This window comes from Cryptomeria japonica, chromosome 5 (genome assembly GCF_030272615.1).
Source record: "Cryptomeria japonica chromosome 5, Sugi_1.0, whole genome shotgun sequence".
NCBI lineage: Eukaryota > Viridiplantae > Streptophyta > Pinopsida > Cupressales > Cupressaceae > Cryptomeria > Cryptomeria japonica.
In genome coordinates this window covers 239045128-239063533 of record NC_081409.1, presented here as the reverse complement: position 1 = coordinate 239063533, position 18406 = coordinate 239045128, and positions in this window count along the sequence as shown.

The following is an 18406-nucleotide window of genomic DNA, read 5'->3' as shown; positions in this document are numbered from 1 at the left end:
GAGGTTCACATGGTGATTTGATCGAGTTATGAGATCTGGTATTTTAATTGGTTTCTCAGTTGTTTAGTGTGCTAAGTGGTCTGGATTTTGCTCTGCATTGTTGCGCATTGCAACATCTTGGTTTGTGGATTTCGCTGAGTGTTTGGGACGTTCATATGTGTCCTCAATTCAGATGGTTCATGATTGGGAGGTTTGCAAGTGAATCTTTCAGTTTGACAGTTAGTTGAGTTAGTGTTCTTGAGGTTTGGTATAATGATGATGAAGATTCTTGTAAGTGGTGATGTTGTGGTTGTTGTTGTGGTAATTCGAGATGCTTGTAGATGTTTCTAGATCGTGTTCTATCCGTGTTGATGGTCTGCATTGATCCATGTGCGTGTTGTTGATGATTTCTTTGATATGTTTATGTTATGCGATGTTCTTAATCGATCGGATGATTATAACATGTTGCGATGTTCGAGGCATAATTCTTGATGGTGTTTCATGTTCGAGGTGGTGATTTAGGTCCATGCTATGTCTTAGCTGATATTGTTTTTGTCTGCATGTTATGACGTAGTGTGTGGTGTTATATCTTTGTAATTTGTGATGAGTGTTGAGCCGACCTTGAAATATAGGTTGATGATTTATATAAATATATGTAATAGTCATGTGAGAGATGAATATACGTAGTATCTGTGTGTGAATAATGTTTTGATCTTTCACTAGCAAAGAAGAGGTGTGAAGAAGTGTGAAAGAGTAGATTATGTGTTGTGTGCTTAACCATAACCGTAACCAAGCATGAGGAGATGCTACTTTATCAGTCCATGATCTTCCAGATGTAATCTAAATGTCGTAGCCCTTCTTGTTCTTTGTTTTGAGTAGTGAGCTCTAAGCAGTGTGCCCGAATACATGTGCATTCCTCATTGTAATATTTCATATACTCCTAACAGGGTATCACCTCATTGTGGGTAGGTTCCCACCATGGTTTTTCTCTTAACCGAGTTTTCCACGTCAAAAATATTGGTGTTATGTGTGTTATCGATGTGGTGTTGATTTGTGCTTTCATTGTTAATTATCATATATGAAATTGTGTTTGAGTTAAGTAAAGTTTGTGAGCAAACTGATTCACCCCCCCTCTCAGTTTGTTGCCTTGTTGCCAACAATTGGCATCAGAGCTAGATCCTTTGAAATAATCTTGATCGCTTGAGGTGATCTGGGATGGCAACCTATGCTTACAAGAAGGATAGTCCAAGATTTTATGAAAAGAATTACACTCTTTGGAAAAACCGGATGGAATGTCACTTGAGATGCATCAGTGAAGATTACTGGAAGATTACTAAGAATGTGTATATTGTTTCTCTGAATGGTTCTACAACTCTGGATGAGATTAAGGAAGTTGAATTCAATATTAGAGCCAAGGAAGCATTCTTGAGTGCCTTGACTAATTCCGAGATGACTAATATGATGGATTTGTAGACTACTCATGAGATCTGGAAGAAGCTAGAGACTTTGTATGAAGGTGACAGCCATGTGAAAGTTGCTAAGTTGCAGAGCTTGAAGGGAAAGTATGAGATGCTGAAGATGGACGAAGATGAGAATATTACCTCTTTTATGCAGAAAGTGAATGAGCTTGTGTTGAATATCAAATGTGTCAGTGGAGTGCTGGAAGAATCAAAGATTGTTGCTAAAGTACTGAGATCCTTGCCTCCTACTTACAAGCATAAACTTGTTGCTATTGAGGATATCTTAACCGTGAAAAATGTGACTAGAGACGTGTTGATTAGAAAGCTTGCTACCTTTGAATTGAGCGAGTTTGGTGAATCTCTTCCCAATTCTGAATTTGCATTCAAAGCCACTGTTTTTGGGAAGCAAAAATATGATCTAGGAGAAAGTTATACAAGGGTATCCACATATGAGAAGGAGATGGGAGAGCTTGAAGAAGAATAAATGGATCTTGAAGAGCTTGAAGCCTTGATTACCAAAAGATTGGCTAAAGGAGTCGGCATGTATGAAGGGAGGTTGCCTCTTAAACATTTTTCTTGTAATAAGATAGGACATTTTGCCTCAAGGTGTCCTGAAAGAGTTTCTAAGAAGCCATTGAAACCTTACAAGCCTAAATATCAGAAGAAGTGTTATTATGTTGTTGATGAAGGTGCGACATGTGATGAATATGAGAAGGGAAATTCAAGAGATGAATGGGTGTTTATTGCTATCAAGGAAGATGATCCGGTGACTACTAATTCTACTAGCTGCATTAATGAGGAGAAAGCTTTGGCTGCTAAAGTTGAGGAAAAAGATGAATGGGTTATTGACAGTGGATGCTATCATCGTATGATAGGTGATAAGAGTGAGTTTGTGAGTATGGAAAAGTATGATGGTGGTGTAGTAAGATTTAGTGATGACAAAGTTGGTACAATCTGTGGTAGAGGTTCTATTTATCTTGATGGTAAGCATAACATTGATGATGTCTTCTATGTTGAAGGTATAAATCATAATCTTTTGAGTGTTGGATAGATGGTTGATAAGGGAAATTACTTGCAATTCAAGAATGGAAAATGTATAATCTTAAGTGGTTCTGGAATTGAGATTGCATCAGGTACAAAGACTTAAGGTGATATCTTTCACTTGAATGTTGGTGGTAAAAGTTGATGAAAGTTGGTTATGGCATAGAAGGATGTGTCATGTGAATTTTTATTGCATGGTTAAGATAATTTTTACTCAAGTAGTGAGAGATATTCCTAAGTTGATAAAGCCTGCTAATATGGTATGCAAGGAATGTCAATGAGGGAAGCAGACAAGAGTTACTTTCAAAAGCAAATAGTATAGTTCTAATGGAATATTGGATCTTGTGCATATTGATTTGCGTGGTCCTTATAGAATGAGAAGCTTGCAGGGTGGCAGGTATTTCATGTTGTTGATTGATGACTATTCAAGATGATGTGGGTTACTTTCTTGAGAGAGAAGTACGAAGCCTTGGAGAAGTTCAATATTTTTAAAGCTATGGTTGAGATAGAGATTGGACTGTAGTTGAAGTGTCTGAGATTTGATAGAGGTGGTGAATTCACTTTTGGTGAGTTTAATGCATTTTGTGAAGAGTATAGAGTGAAGAGATGGTTATTTGCTTCACGGACCCCTCAACATGATGGAATAGTGGAGAGAAAGAATAGAACAATTCAGGAAGTTGCTATAACCATGATGATTGAAGGAAATGTTATGCATATCTATTGGAGAGAAGCTATGAGTACTGCAGTATACACTCTTAACGGAGTTCGTATCAAAGGTGATACTGGTAAGACTCCTTACAAGCTATGATTCTGTCATGTTCCTATAGCTAGATATTTCAGAATTTTTGGAAGTAAATGCTATATCAAAAGAGATGAATATCTAGGGAAGTTTGATGCTAGATGTGATGAAGGAATCTTTCTTGGTTATTATACCAAGAGAAAGGCCTACCGATGTTATAACAAAAGATTGAGGAAGATAGTTGAGAGTGTTAATGTGAAGTTTGATGAAGGCAATGAGAGATAGATCAAATCTTGCAAATATGATTCAGATGATTAGGATGTCAATTCAAATAAAGGAAAGCAAGTGTAGACCCAAAATCAAATTCAGATTGTTTCAAAAAATCCTGAGAATGAAGGAGAAGGTACAAGTGCTAGTGCAAAAGGAAGAGCTCAAGAGTCTGGAAATCAGTAAAATCCTAAGACTCCTAGGTATGTAAGGTTGAATCATTTAGAGTTTACAAAATTATGGTTTCAACCACAGTAACACGAGATTAAATCTCTCCTAATTCTTTAGGGAAGGCTCCCCCTATGATTCACTACTCTAGTAAAGTAAGATATAAATTTTAACTCTTATTCTAGCATGGGTGGTACATCATCCTATCTTCTTTTTTCAAGATAGATGTATTTCTTTTTCTCTCTTTTTAGGAAAGAATTTACAATAAAGAGCAGCTATAATTCTTACAATCTCTCCATTACAAATTTACCTAGAATGCAATAATGATACAACATGGATAAGAAAGAAGCAAAGTTTCCATAAAGGTGCAAAATCATTTGTTGCTTCTTTGGGACGAGAAAGAGTGCTCAAGCTCGAAGTCTTAAAATTCATTGCTTTCCTATCAACATATTTACAAGTTACTTTGTATCCCAATGTGTTAATTAAGAAAATAAAAATAAAGCACAAAATCTTTAAAATGATTCCTAACTTCACTTTTGATATTTTTTTCCTGAAATGATAATATGAAGCTCAAAGTCTTCAAGTTATGATTTTTTTTCCAAGATGACACAATAAAGCACAAAGTCTTTAAAACATAACCTTAGTATATCTCAACCAAATTTATCTTGAAAGTGCCAATATGAAGCACAAAGTCTTCACAAGGATGTCACAATCACTTTTTCCTAATTCTATAAACAATAGTCAAGATATGACACAAAGTTCACAAACTAACAATTGCCTCTATGCTTTAACAATATTTTCTCAACACACCTTCTCTTGAGTAGAATAAGAAAATGTAATGAAAATGACATAAGTGCACTTTCACCACAAACCACAAATGAATCCAACACAAAGTCTGGATGCCAAAGCTTTCTTCTTATTACATCACGTTTGTAAATCACAATAGGAACACAAAGTTTCACTTTTGCACTTTAGTTTGATAGAGTTTCGGCATATAGATTAAAGATAAATAGATCCCTTTTACAATGAGAAACCTCATACATACATACATACATACATACATACATACATACATGTATGTATGTATGTATGTACGTATGAGGTTGCTCATATATATGTGTACATGTATATGTGTATATGTATGTATGTATATGTATATGTGTGTGTGTGTGTGCATATGTGTGTGTGTGTGTGTGTGTGTGTGTGTGTGTGTAGGAGAGAGGTGCAAAATGAAGAGTCCCGATTGACTTCAGACTCATGCATTTCCCAAGTGAAAAAACTAAATACAAAATGACACTTGAGGTGTCAATGTTTTATTAAAAAATGCATCTACTATGAAAATTATACTAAGTGTCAATAGACACTCCATTTTGATCTTGCTTCATGAATTCCTCAAACTTTTGCAAAGTTGCTTTCATATGTTCCTAATCAGGTCCTTTAGTGTGACTTGTGATGACCTTGACCCGGGTGATAGAATCTTCGAGGTTCATGTAGCATTTCTTGTGCTTCTTCAGAAGCGAGGCTAGATCATCCAGATTCACTTGTATATCCACCAACTTATCAATTGAGGACAATGAGAAGGCTTATTTATCGACCTCTTCACCAATCAGCAAATTGAACTCTTTGATGATGACATCAACCTGAAGGGGCTTCTAGTTCTCATCAAGAAAAGTGCAAGGAAGAGCTGATATCTTCTTGATAATGTCTTGCCCTCTATCAAAATACTTTCTTTTTGTGATTTCTTGTTCATCTGATGTTCCAGAATCTCTCTTTGCTCAATGTACATATACCTTGAAGGGATCGCTCCATTGTCAACTAGAACATCCAACTAGAAATCTTCTAACTTCAACCAAGAGTTGAAATCCTTCTCATGCATTTACAATTAATTTGGAAACAAATTTAAAGTTTTATCAATTTCAATTTTTATCTCCTCCAAGTTGTTTACAAGAATGACAGTTGAACATAGGAGATGAGTCCTCTGGCTCAACAGTCTATCCATCCATTCACCCATTATTCTCCCATGAGAATTTACCTATTCAGATTGTTTAACAACTTGCTCATCCAAGGAAGAAGTGACCAGCTCAATTACCTCTGATCATTTGGTAATCTTGATCAAGACCTCTGTGAGATTATCAACTTGTTTCTTTGAGTTATATTTCTTAACTTTCTCTTTATTGAACATCGTCACAAGATGTTGGAAAAAAGTTTGAGCATATTCAATTGTACCCTCACGTGTTTGTTTTCTCAAAACAATTCTTTTAATGAAATAATTAGTAGATTGCACCTTATCCAAGTATGTGTCCATAGGAGGAATAGCCATTTCCACATACTTGTTCTTTGATTGATCTATTCTCGATCTGGACATAGTTTTGGCTTTCTTTCTGGCCTTGGGCTTACCATGCACTAAATGATTAAAATCAAAAATCATCCAAAGATATGGTCCGCTTTTTCCTCTTGGGAGTGTTAGACACTAACCAAGGTGACAATGATGGATCTTCATCTACTCCAGTAGTCAAAACTTGTGTAGCCAATTCCTGCGAATGAACACTAGTAGTAACAATGGGTGAAGTTATGGTAACAATGGCAGGTGGATTTGAGATGGTAGAAACCTGTGAAGGAACTTGGGTTTCTAACATGAAACTTTCAAAATATTCCAACACGGAAAAAGTAACATCAGATAAATTGGGAAGAAAAACGATATCAAGGCTATCATGAGGTGTATCAAAGGCAAATTGACTAGTGGAAGTGGAAGGAATAACATGATTTTTAGGAGCTTAAGATGAAAATGATATAGTGGAACCCAAAGGAATAGCATCAATAACAAAGATTGAATTAGTACCTATGATATCACACGATGTAGGAGGAACACATTCGTGTGTCTCTTGAGATTGAGAAGTACTTGGGGTTTCAGGTAATCCCTCCTCATCGAACTCTCCTTCCTGTTCCTGCTCATTCTCTGGTTCATCTTCTTCCTCTGGCTTCTCATCTTCATTTCCTTCTTCTTCTCCTTAATCAAACTCTTCTTGAGCTTGAGTCTCTCGAGTTCAAGACTTACCTTGGCTATAACCCTTTCCAACAGTGAATTTGAATTTTGGACCTTTAGGAGCTATAGGATCTTGTCTGTTCTTGGTTATTAATTCAAAAATTCTTCCCTTAAACCTTGCACCATCTTCTTCAAATGATTTAGTTTGCAAAGGCTTAAGATGAACACCATGTAGATTTAATTAAGAAATGGTATTATCAAGAATCCTTTGGAACCTAGCCCTTATAGAAGTATTCTCCTTTTGAGACCATTGAATGAGAGGTAGAGATAATCCAACAACTTTGTGTCTCTCATATGCAGGAAATAGGATGTCTCTATCATCTTCAAGATCCCCAGGAACCTCAACAAGATCAAAATTCTCATTTTGTTCTACAATCGAACAACAATAGTCAAGTCTTTGAATGTCCTCTTTTGTTCTACAATCAATCCACACATCCTCAATTCGATGGAAACGAGTGTAACTCTTCTTGATTTTGTTCTTCGTGCCTCTATAGTCAAAATACTTCTCGGCTTTGAAGAATCTCATAGTTACTCTCCTCATCTCCTCTTCCATGGCATGGGCATTGTAGATGGAATATTTTCCTATGATAATAGAAAACTTGAGACTTGTCTTATGAGCTCTAGTTTGACACTCATGAATTGATATCATTCGGCAATCCATCCCCATAAGGATGATCTTGTCTGATGGATACTTTGGGAGCATTAAGGGTTCTCCTTCAAAGCATCCAATCCCGATATATGTAAATGTGGAGAATTGGAAGAAAATACAACCATATTCACTCACCAACTTCCAGGCTTCATCTGACACTCTTTTGTTCTGAATATCTTTGTCAAATAAGTGCATGTAATGATCAAAGAAGGCATCATTGACCCTCCTAAAATGGTGTAAAATCTTCTTGAGAGTCAACTAAGTGAAGTACTTGTAAACAGGAACCTATCTCCTGTCATCAGTGGTAGATAAGCCCGAAAAATGCCTCACCGAGGCAGCTGCATGGACAAGGTAGGAAGTCATGTAGAACTTCAAGGTGGTGGGAACCTTGGTCAACTGCTCACATAAAGCATCTGCAATCTACCTGCCCCAGTAGATCTTCTTCTTATTCCGCCAGATATTGTGAATGTACTAATACATCAACTTGTAATGAGTGTTGGAAGTTGGGAGCCCTTTTACTCTACTTAGAAGAGTAATAAGATCATTGACCTCCTCGATGAAATCAATGTGAGGAAGAGTCTCATATCATCTTGAAATTCTAGGCCTAGATGTTTTTAGCCAATTATCATTTACATTCCTTCAACACTTATCTGATTTTTTTTCAAAATAAGCCATTGTTGATTGCATGTCAATATTAGCATATTGATCTATAGGTGAACACTTGAAGATTGTATCAAAGAAATCCTCATTGAGCTTGATAAGTGTCTCCTTACAATCCACATCCTTCACTGATCTAGTGGTAGGATCATACGTGTTGGCTAGGGCCAACACAAATTCTAGATTTGTGTAGACATAGGAAAGGCCGCCACCAAATGTATTTCATTGTTGATGGTGGGCTCCATTTTATAAGATACTGCTAACCCTTTTACTCTTTTCAAGAATTCATTGAGATCCACATGGCCAATCTTCGTATCTCTGATATTGTCAATATTGGATGATATAGATGAAGGAAGAAAAACTGGATGTACTTCTTGCTTCTTGAACTTCATTGATTTCTTTCTATGTGAAGGTTACATCATTTGCAATAAATGCACCACAACATGGAAAAAGCATCATTTGAGATGATGCCTCCATAAGAATCTTCATTTGATAGGATAAAACCATCGATCAATCACAAATTGGTCAAAAATTACCAATTTATAAGTGTGTGTATTAGGTGCACTTAATATAAGTAAAATCATCAACCGGTGCATATCGAACTTAGAAATTTGATTTACACTTCTATAGACACCTATTTATGTCCACCTAATTATATGAATTTAATATTTGTTTAATTATCAATTATCTAAGGTATTAATTAAATTTATTTAATTAATCCTTTCCTCTTATCCAACTATTAATTAAATTAATATTTAATTAATTCATCCCAACACCCTTCTTCTATTAATTAAATAAATTATTCAATTTATTTAAATTAAATCACCTAACCAAATTCAGACTATTAATTAAATAAATAAATGTGATTTGTTTAATTAAAATCCCCTCCTACATTTAATTAAATCTTCCTTTCTCATTTAAATAAATTAACATTTATTTAAAATCCCAAATTCAACCCACTTGCACTTTTTAGAATGTGCAAGTTGCATGCCTGATCCTTCTTCTAAATTCTTCTAAACCCTTCTAATTAGCCTAAACCCCCTCCTAAGCATTTGCACATTCCTAAACCAAGGATTAGGAAGAAGTCACTTCTCAAACCATTAAAGGCTTTATGCCTTCCACAAGTTAACCTCTAGAAGTGTTCCTAAGCCTTCAAGGTTAACTCACCTTTGACCCTTGGTTAGAGACTTTTTCTCTAACTTAACCATTCATCTAACCCCCAAGTCTCTTCAAGCATTCATTGCTTTGACCATGGTTATCCTTTATCCTCTGCACAAGAGTTTATCCCTTCGATAAAAGCTTTATCCATTAAACTAACCCTAGCCAAACCCTCTAGGGTAACCCTCATGTCTCCTCAAGCATTTAATGCCTCTTCTCTCTCCTCTCAAGCCTCCTCATGATGTCACTTGTCACCATTGCATCAGTGAAAGTTGCAATCATGGATTGAGGATTAGGTAATCCTAGCCCTTGATAAGATAATTCAATCTTAACCATCCAATTGCCAATTTCCTCTATAAATAGGACTCATCCTCTCAATATCAAGGCTACACATGATCAAGTTTATTTTCCATTATCAAGGTGCTTTCATTATCAAGCCACACAAGTCTCCCTCAAGCTTTTTAGATCACAATCACAATAGTATAGCAATCATAAACAAGTTAGCATAGTAATAAATATCCATATGATGCAATACAAAAATTCCTTCCTTCAGACTCCATGATTATATACCCATCACATTAGCAATAGGGGGTGTTATGACAATAGGATTAGGGGAAAATCATCAATTTTATTAGAACCCTAGTTATCAGGCAGTCTCATGAAGAAATCTACAAGATCTTAACTGTTTAGAAATTTAACCATCGACAAATGGAAGATAACCTAGAATTCTATACCCTCACATGCTCACATAAACAGTTTGAATCCATACAACAATATTCAAAGAAACAAAAAACAAAATAAATTTCAGAGACAGAGCGAGTTGCAAAAAATAAACTCCCAATCTTGGTGCCAATGATTTCAAAATTCAAAAATCAGTTCTACATCCCCTCATGGCTATACAATTTATACCAAATTTATGCATTCCCGCGGTCACAACAAACCCTTAGGATCTTTGATTGTTTGACTTTTACATTTGAAAAATCCATGTCAGACATAGATATAAAAGTAACAATACCGATCTACTCAATCAATGTTAGGTATCGATATCAGAATAACAACTTTGATCATGACTTTTTGACCTCCCCATCAGAATAACTTCTATCAGTAGAATAACCTTTTTGTGCAACTCCAATAGAAAATACTTATCCCGATGTTACCTATTTTGGTATAGCTATACCGATCGAGACAACTGGAAGCTTATCGAAATAGCCATGCAAAGTCAACTAAACGGGTTTGTGCAATCCCGACAGTTCTAACTATCTCGATAACCCTTTTATCGGAATAACTATCCCGATGACCCCTTTGACAACTTTTTACAACATCGACATTTTATCGGGATAACTATCTCGATGACCACTATGACAACTTTTTACAGTAATGACATGTTATCAGTATAACCTATCCCGATAACAACATAAATGACAACTTTGAGCAACTTTACAGACTTGTAAATTGTGATGACATATGTATCTAAAAACATGAAATTACATTATGAATGGTCTCAATAGACCTTATTGAATCTGAATGACATGAACCCTAACTTCTAAGACTTTAACATCTAACTGACACAACAACTAAACTCTAGGTGCTCTTGCACCATACACCCGAAGAGGAAATATTCCATGCTCCTGATGAAATGAGGTTTGCAACATTGTCTGGAATGTCAACACTATGATGGTCCTCCTTGAGCATGTGACTTCTCCCATATGTCTTCATCTTTACCTTGGGCTTGGTTTTTCCCAAGCAACTTAGTGCTCCTCTTGACTAGTCACCTTGGATCTGCACCTCCATGCTTTGGCTTGATTGTACCTTCTTCATCCAATTGCTGCCAACAAAGCTCTTGGTCTCATTCATCAAAATAACTTATGTTGAACAAGACAGTTGATGGCCTATTGAAATAGCCATGCAAGGTCGGTTGAACGATATTTTAAAATCCTGATGGAACGAATTAACTCGATGACCTTGATCAGGTTAATTCGTCCCATCGGGATTATAAAATATCGTTCAACCGACCTTCGATGGCTATTCTGATAAGTCGTTAGCTATCTTGTTTGGCATAAGTTATTCCGTTGAAGGTAACATCGGGATAGGTTACGCTATCGGGATTGGAAAATCCTGCTCGGTCAACTTTGTTGGGCTATATCAATAGGCCTTCGACTATCTCGATTGATATAGCCTAACTGAAATAGGTGTCATCAAGATAATTTGTTCTATCGAGATGACTTGAAATTGTTGTTCCACCTTTATAACTTATTCAGATGGGTGGTCAAGAGGTCTTGTTCAGAATTTCTATTCCGATATCAGTGCTCCAAGGTTGATCCATCATATCAATATTGTTATTCTGACCCCAACGTCCAATTTCAATTTATCAGTTTTGGAAGTTGATCCCTATCTTGCATCACCATCATAGCATGTTAGTTTCATTACCATAATCATTAATCTTCATTATATCATACTTTTGTTGTATAATCATAGATCTTAGTTGCAGAAGCATATCAATTTATCATAGCACTCATCCTTTGAGTTGTCATTCCAAGAGTTAGTCGCTCAATGATTTGAGAAAAAAATCCACGACTTGAGGAATCCTTGAAGATAGAGGAAAATTGAACGGTTTTTAAATAGGATGGTTGTCTAACTTATTTTGTCAATTTATCCTTCTGTATGTAATGTTTCATTCGTGTGTAACTTAACATTTTTATTGTTTGATAGTCACACTTTCGTGCACACATTTTTCACTTAAAATAAGGCAAAAAACCAAAATAGGTGTATATCAGGTTTATATCCCCTAAATACACCAAGGGAACAACACAAACAATGGTGTAATTTAGAGATATACCTTCAATTTACACCTATTTTGATTCATGATAAAAATATAGGTTAAGTGCATGTCAGAGTTATAACTCCAATTTACACTTGTTTATGGGATTGTCAAGAATGGAGGTGTCGGGTGGGGTTATACCCTCGATCGACACTTAAAAAAAAGCACTGCGAAGATATAATGGTGGTGTCGGGCGAGGTTATACTCCCAACCAACACCATTGGAAGGACTTCAAACAAAACACATATTGTATGATGGTGGGGAGTAGGGGCTATAACCCCAATAACCACCATCATTTCAAAGACGATGGTGATGATCGAGTTTATAGGCCTGATAACCACCATCATTTACAAAGAAATGATAATAAAGAAAAATATGGTGGGACCGTGTCCCCGCCACAAACAATGGAGTATTAGCTCCGGTGTATTTAAACAATCAAAGAAAATAAGAAGGGAGTGAGTAGGGATTGAAATTTGACTCACACCCTTGACCAAACTATGGTGTGAACCGGATTTACAGACCCACCTCACACCCGATTCTAGGTTTTGGTAAAAAAAAATGATTTAAAACAACATCAAAACTTTAACATTAACTGTATTCATTGAAGAACTTCAATGGATACGATTAATGGTGAAGATCAATTGAGAAAAAACCCAAAACACAACAGATATAAAGGGTGAAAATGGTATATAACACAAATTCTGCAAATCTGGTTTGAAAGAAACTGGGATCCTTCCAAATCTCCATGAAAATGATAATGAAGAAAAATAGGGCACAAGATCATAAATAAATGGATAAAGAAACCCGATTCTAATCAAACTCAAAAAATCAATAAATATAAACTCGAGTTTCATTATGATGTAAATCGGGCTTATAGATCCAATTTTCATCAAAATTGATTCACATGGAGTTCGATTTTAAACCCGACTTAACACCAAGTAATAAAAAATGATGCAAAATCGGGTTTAAAACCCGACTTGACACCAAAACAGGGGACTTAACTATAAAGTTAAAATTTTAAAAATTTAACAAAAGGAGGAAAACCAACTTTGAAGACTGAGTATTCAAACACAAATGATATGAAAATAATTCCTCATTACTAGACTTAAAAGTAAAGAGGATGAATTCGAGAAAAAATCGTAGGGGTTATCCTGTTTTCATAAAAAAACGAAAACAAGGATGACAAAACTCTAAATATCAAAGGAGTCCAAGTCTGTTTTGACTAACTAATCACCTAATCCATCTGAAAATGTTCCTCAAAATAATAGATGCAACTCTCTAATTTCCAAAATTGAGATAGAATTCCGTAATTGCTATTTCAATTTTCATATTTGACCTTAATCTGCTTCACAATTGCTAATCAATTTTTGCAATAGACCATAATCATTTTTGCAATTGCTAGGTCTAATTTTTCAATTGACTGCTAAAATCAGTAATACAAAGGGTCAGTTAGATTATTAAATTGAGATCCAAAACAGTTTTAACTTTGTGATCAATCAAGCCTTTAGGGTTTGTAGGTCCATTTAGTATTGTCTTTTTTAGGGTTCCCTTAGTTCCAAGATATTAAGTTTGCAACATAAGTTTCTTTAGGGTCATCTTAGTGCAAAATCAAGTTTGAAAGCATTATCATCTTTAGTATAATTGCATTGTAGGATCCATTCATTCTTAAGGAGATCCAAAAAGTCAAGTCTTGGGATCAACAGTGATCATTGAGATATAACCAAGACCTTATTAAACTTTTATCATCACCAATCAACCAATTCTCAAAGTTTAGCCCTCATGATCATAAGTCTAGCTTGAGGTCAAAACTTTTATCAAACGTACAATCAATCTCCATTGTATTTCAAGTAAAGGTGTGGTTTTCAGTATCCTTAGGCGGGCATCCATAGCCCTGTGCTTCTAAGCTTCCTAGGAATCTAACTCATAGGTTTTCTTATTCCTTGCATTCTCATTCAACAATCTCAAAAAATTCCAAAACAAATAGGTGCACCTTAGCTTTATAATCATCATTTAAAAAGATCAAAAACATAGTTTTGCATCCATAGTTGCATTAATCCCAAAACGCCTAATGACCAAAAACATAGTTATCATCTTTGTCATCTTTTAGTGTGTTTTAAGGAGTCCTCCATGCTCGTTACTCGATCAAAAAGAGGTAAACATTCAATGTATCCTTATAATGACTTGAATTTCAACCCAATGAGCACTATGGACCTTACGTCCTACTCATGTAGACAAGATAGAAAAGCAACAACTTTAATGGGTCATGCCACAACGTCTAATCCCAATGATCCATATTTTGTCAAAAATATCCAAAGGGGTCTAACTATTGAAGAACATGAAGATGCACAACAAGACCTGCAAATTCATGTGAGCATCGATGCTCTTCTTAATCACAACCCTAAATGGTACCTCTTATTGTTAGTGCAAAATGATGCTAAATTATCATGGACTTTGATGTTACCACCATAATGCAACCCAGGGCTCAAATTCCTCAAACCATGAGACTCGCACAAGGGTTTTCTTTACAAAAAGTCCCCACCAGTTTTCCTTTAGTGAGAACTACCCAAGGTGCCACGAAGAGCATTGCATCAACATCTCTTTATAATAATCCCCTTTATAACACCAATCTATTTGGTCAAACTAACACCACTTCAACTAAAGCTCTTGTTTCCATTAGTGCCAATATTCACACTCAGATCTCTAATCCAAATACATCTTCCTTGAGCGCTCAAGTGAAAAAAAATGTTTCATCTTAAATGAGCAGTAGTGCTCTTTCTCAAGCCATGACCAACGTGTCTCAAATTTCTAATTTCGTCCCTGTCAAATACACTTTCAGTTACCAAAATGTTCCACCACCTGATCAAAGCTCACAAAACCCTTTTAGTAGAACACAATATAATTTCAACACCCATTTCATGTATTTTACCTCATTAAGCGATTCAAGCAATTCTCAGCTTTTTAATTGTTCCACATTTCAACATCCACCTGCATATTTGAATACCAACCCATTCATTCATCCCAATCTGGCTATTCATGCTCCATCAACCCAAACAAATATACTCATAAAAATTATAGAGCCTGCAACATCAAATGTCAGATCTTCAAATTGGGGACATCAAGAAAAGTTACACAATAGAAGTTTTGTACTCCTTCTCTTTCGATATAACGATGTACATGTTGCCTTTCCCACCTAATTTTGAAGCTCCTAAATTTGAAAAGTATAAGGGAAAAGGTGACCCCCGAGATCATATCCATGAGTTCTTTATTTCCTATATAGAGGTTGTTGACAATGATACTTATCTAATGTGCATCTTCCCTTGTAATTTAGGGGTTCAAGCAATGGAGTGGTTTTCCCATCTCCCACCCGGAATATGCTCATGGAGTGAATTGGCAGAACAATTTATGGAACACTTTTCACATAATATTGACAATCCAATAACACTAATGGATTTATGTGCCAGCAAGCAAAAAGAGGGAGAGTCCTTCACTACTTTATTTTATAGAATTGGCACTCACTTGCTAAAAAATGTCCAAGTTATATACTAAAGAAAGAGCAAGTTGACATGTTTGCTAAAACTTGGTCCTGCAAAGGAAATATCCGTTATAGATGCAATGCTTGGATATGTTTCACCAAGAAATTGAAAAATGGATACAATGTTAAAGAGTCCTTATTGCATAAGGTCTCCTAAAAACTTCCAACGAAAGCAATCAGGCTAATAATGCATCTAATGAAAAAACCAAGTTTTGGTCAAGAAATAAGAAGGTTACAAACGATGGAGTGGTGGATGTAAAATTGCTCAATTGAGCCCAACATATGACTTCTCTCCAAGGCCCTACTAGTACAAGCACACCACCTCCTAGTAAAATCAATCAAATAATAACAACAATTCAGCTAATGTGACTCAACCCAATCCTCAACGTGCACCAAGGACTAATAATCTGAGGCGAACTTATACTCCACTTAGAGAACCAATTGAGTCTACACTTAAGAAGCTCATCTAATCTAATGTAATAATTTTTCCAAAGATCAAATCATATGATCCTAGTCCTTTCAAGACAGTTTGGTGGAATGACAATGATTTTTGCGACTACCATAGAGTCAAAGGTCATAAGATCCCAAACTATTATAAGCTTAAAAATATCATCCAAAATCTAATTGACTATCGTGTGATATCAATTCAAAATGCAAAGGAAACATTTAATAATTATCATACAATATTTAAAAAGCCTTTTGAAAATCATGACAAAGGGAAAACCTCCAACTAAGGGACTCCAAATAACAAGGCCAATTATACCAGTGGATCGCATGAATATATTATCAATCACATTAGTTAAGATGATGAAACTATTGCTACTATCACTGTGAGGAGAAAGAACCCTAATTGCGTAGTAGCCACACATTTCTCTAAAGTAACACTTTAAGGTGCACCATCTGCTTCCCAACCAGCAAGTCAATATAATCTAGTGGACCATCTTAACAAAACCCTCACCCAAATCTCTATTGTTGAGCTCTTTCGCATTTTGCCAAGCCATAAAGCAATATTGGACAAAGCCGTATGCGAGTCCACATTACCTAGTGACATTAATATTGATGCATTTTAGACCATGGTTGGTAACATTTCCACTACACCATGTTGCATGTTCTCTTCACCCAATAAAACTTCACATAATGACCCACTCCACCTTGAGGTATATGTCCATAAGCATAAAATCAAAATAGTTCTAACTGATGACAAATCTGGTCTTAACATTTGTACATTAAAGTTGGTTAAAATGTTAGGATTCTCTTAGCATATCATGTATACTTCTAAGAAAATAAATATCAAAGCCTATGATGATGTGGATCAACCGTCTAAAATAATAATTACTTTCCCAATAAGAGTTGGCCCATTGACTAAAGACATAATCTTTCATGTTATAGATCTTGGGCTCAGTTACCATAGACACCTAAAATTGATTGATTTAAATAATTGAATTTAACTATCTTGAATGCCTTTAATTAAATAATTATGCATTATTTAATTAATTAGTGTTCCCTCCTTCTAGCTAATTAATTTTATTAATTGCGCTATAGTTCTCCCTTAAGTAATTAATTGATAACTATGAATTAATTAATTGGATTTGTCCCTTTCTTCTATTAAGTGTATCAAATATACAATTTGATTGTTTAATTCATGTTGACCTTTTTCCTCTTAATTACCTCGTAGAAAATCAATTAATTCTATTTCCTCACATGTCTCCTAACTTTAATCCTCCTGTAACCCTCATTTAACTCTTCCTCTAACTTAACCCACCCAGCTAGCTACATGTTTTAGTAAACATTCTAAAATATCTTAAATGTCCTAATATTTGGGGTAATATCTTCATATTTGGAAATGATTCCCCTTTTAATTAATTGTTTGACAGTCATAAACCATTTAATTAATTAAATTCACCTCCTTCTTCTATTAAATAAATCAAATGCATAGTTTGACTTTTTAATTCATCTTTTGTCCCATTCCTCCTTTTCCCCATTGTGGAATTAATTAATTCCATTTCCTCACATGTCTCCCAACCTTAACCCTCATCTAATCTTTCCTCTAAACGTTACCCATTTGGCTAACCATAAGTTTTAGTCAACCTCATCCCTTTCCCTCATCATATGCGTACACATTTCCAAATATCTTGAATTTCCTAATATTTGGGGAAATATCTCAAATATCCTAATATTTGGGAATATCTTCATTTTGGAATGGAAGTTTCTTATTTGGGTGTCTCTCTCCCAAATAGGCATGTGCCCTCAAGGACAATTGTCATTCTTTTATCCTAATCAAAATAATATTTAGAAATATCTTCATATTTGGAATGGAAGCTTCCTATTTGGGTGTCTCTCTCCCAAATAGACAAGTGTCCTCAAAGACACTTGTCATTCCTTTCCACGATACTTGCCCTTCTCAAGGACACTTGTCATTTCCATCCATGACACTTGCCCTTCTCAAGGACAAGTGTCTCATTTAGTCAACATTACCCTCTTTCCCTCATCACATGTGTGCACATTCTCGAATATCTTTAATTTCTTAATATTTTGGGAAATATCCTCATTATCTCGATATTTGGAAATATTTTCATATTTGGAATGGAAACTTCTTATTCAGGTCTCTCTCTCCCAAATAGGCATGTGCCCTCAAGGACACTTGTCATTTCCATTCATGACACTTGCCCTTCTCAATAACAAGTGCCTTATTTTCATGCTTCCTCTTCTCTTAGCTTGGCCTATTTAATTCCCTCATTTTCCTTCACAATCCATCCACTTTCATTTTCATACCATCATAATGTTGAATTCACTACTCACATCACTTGCATTTGCAACCTCATATCACATCCATTTGCATCCGTTTTAGTCTAGTTTGCATACTCATCATCATGGAGCATATTCAAGCACCTTTGG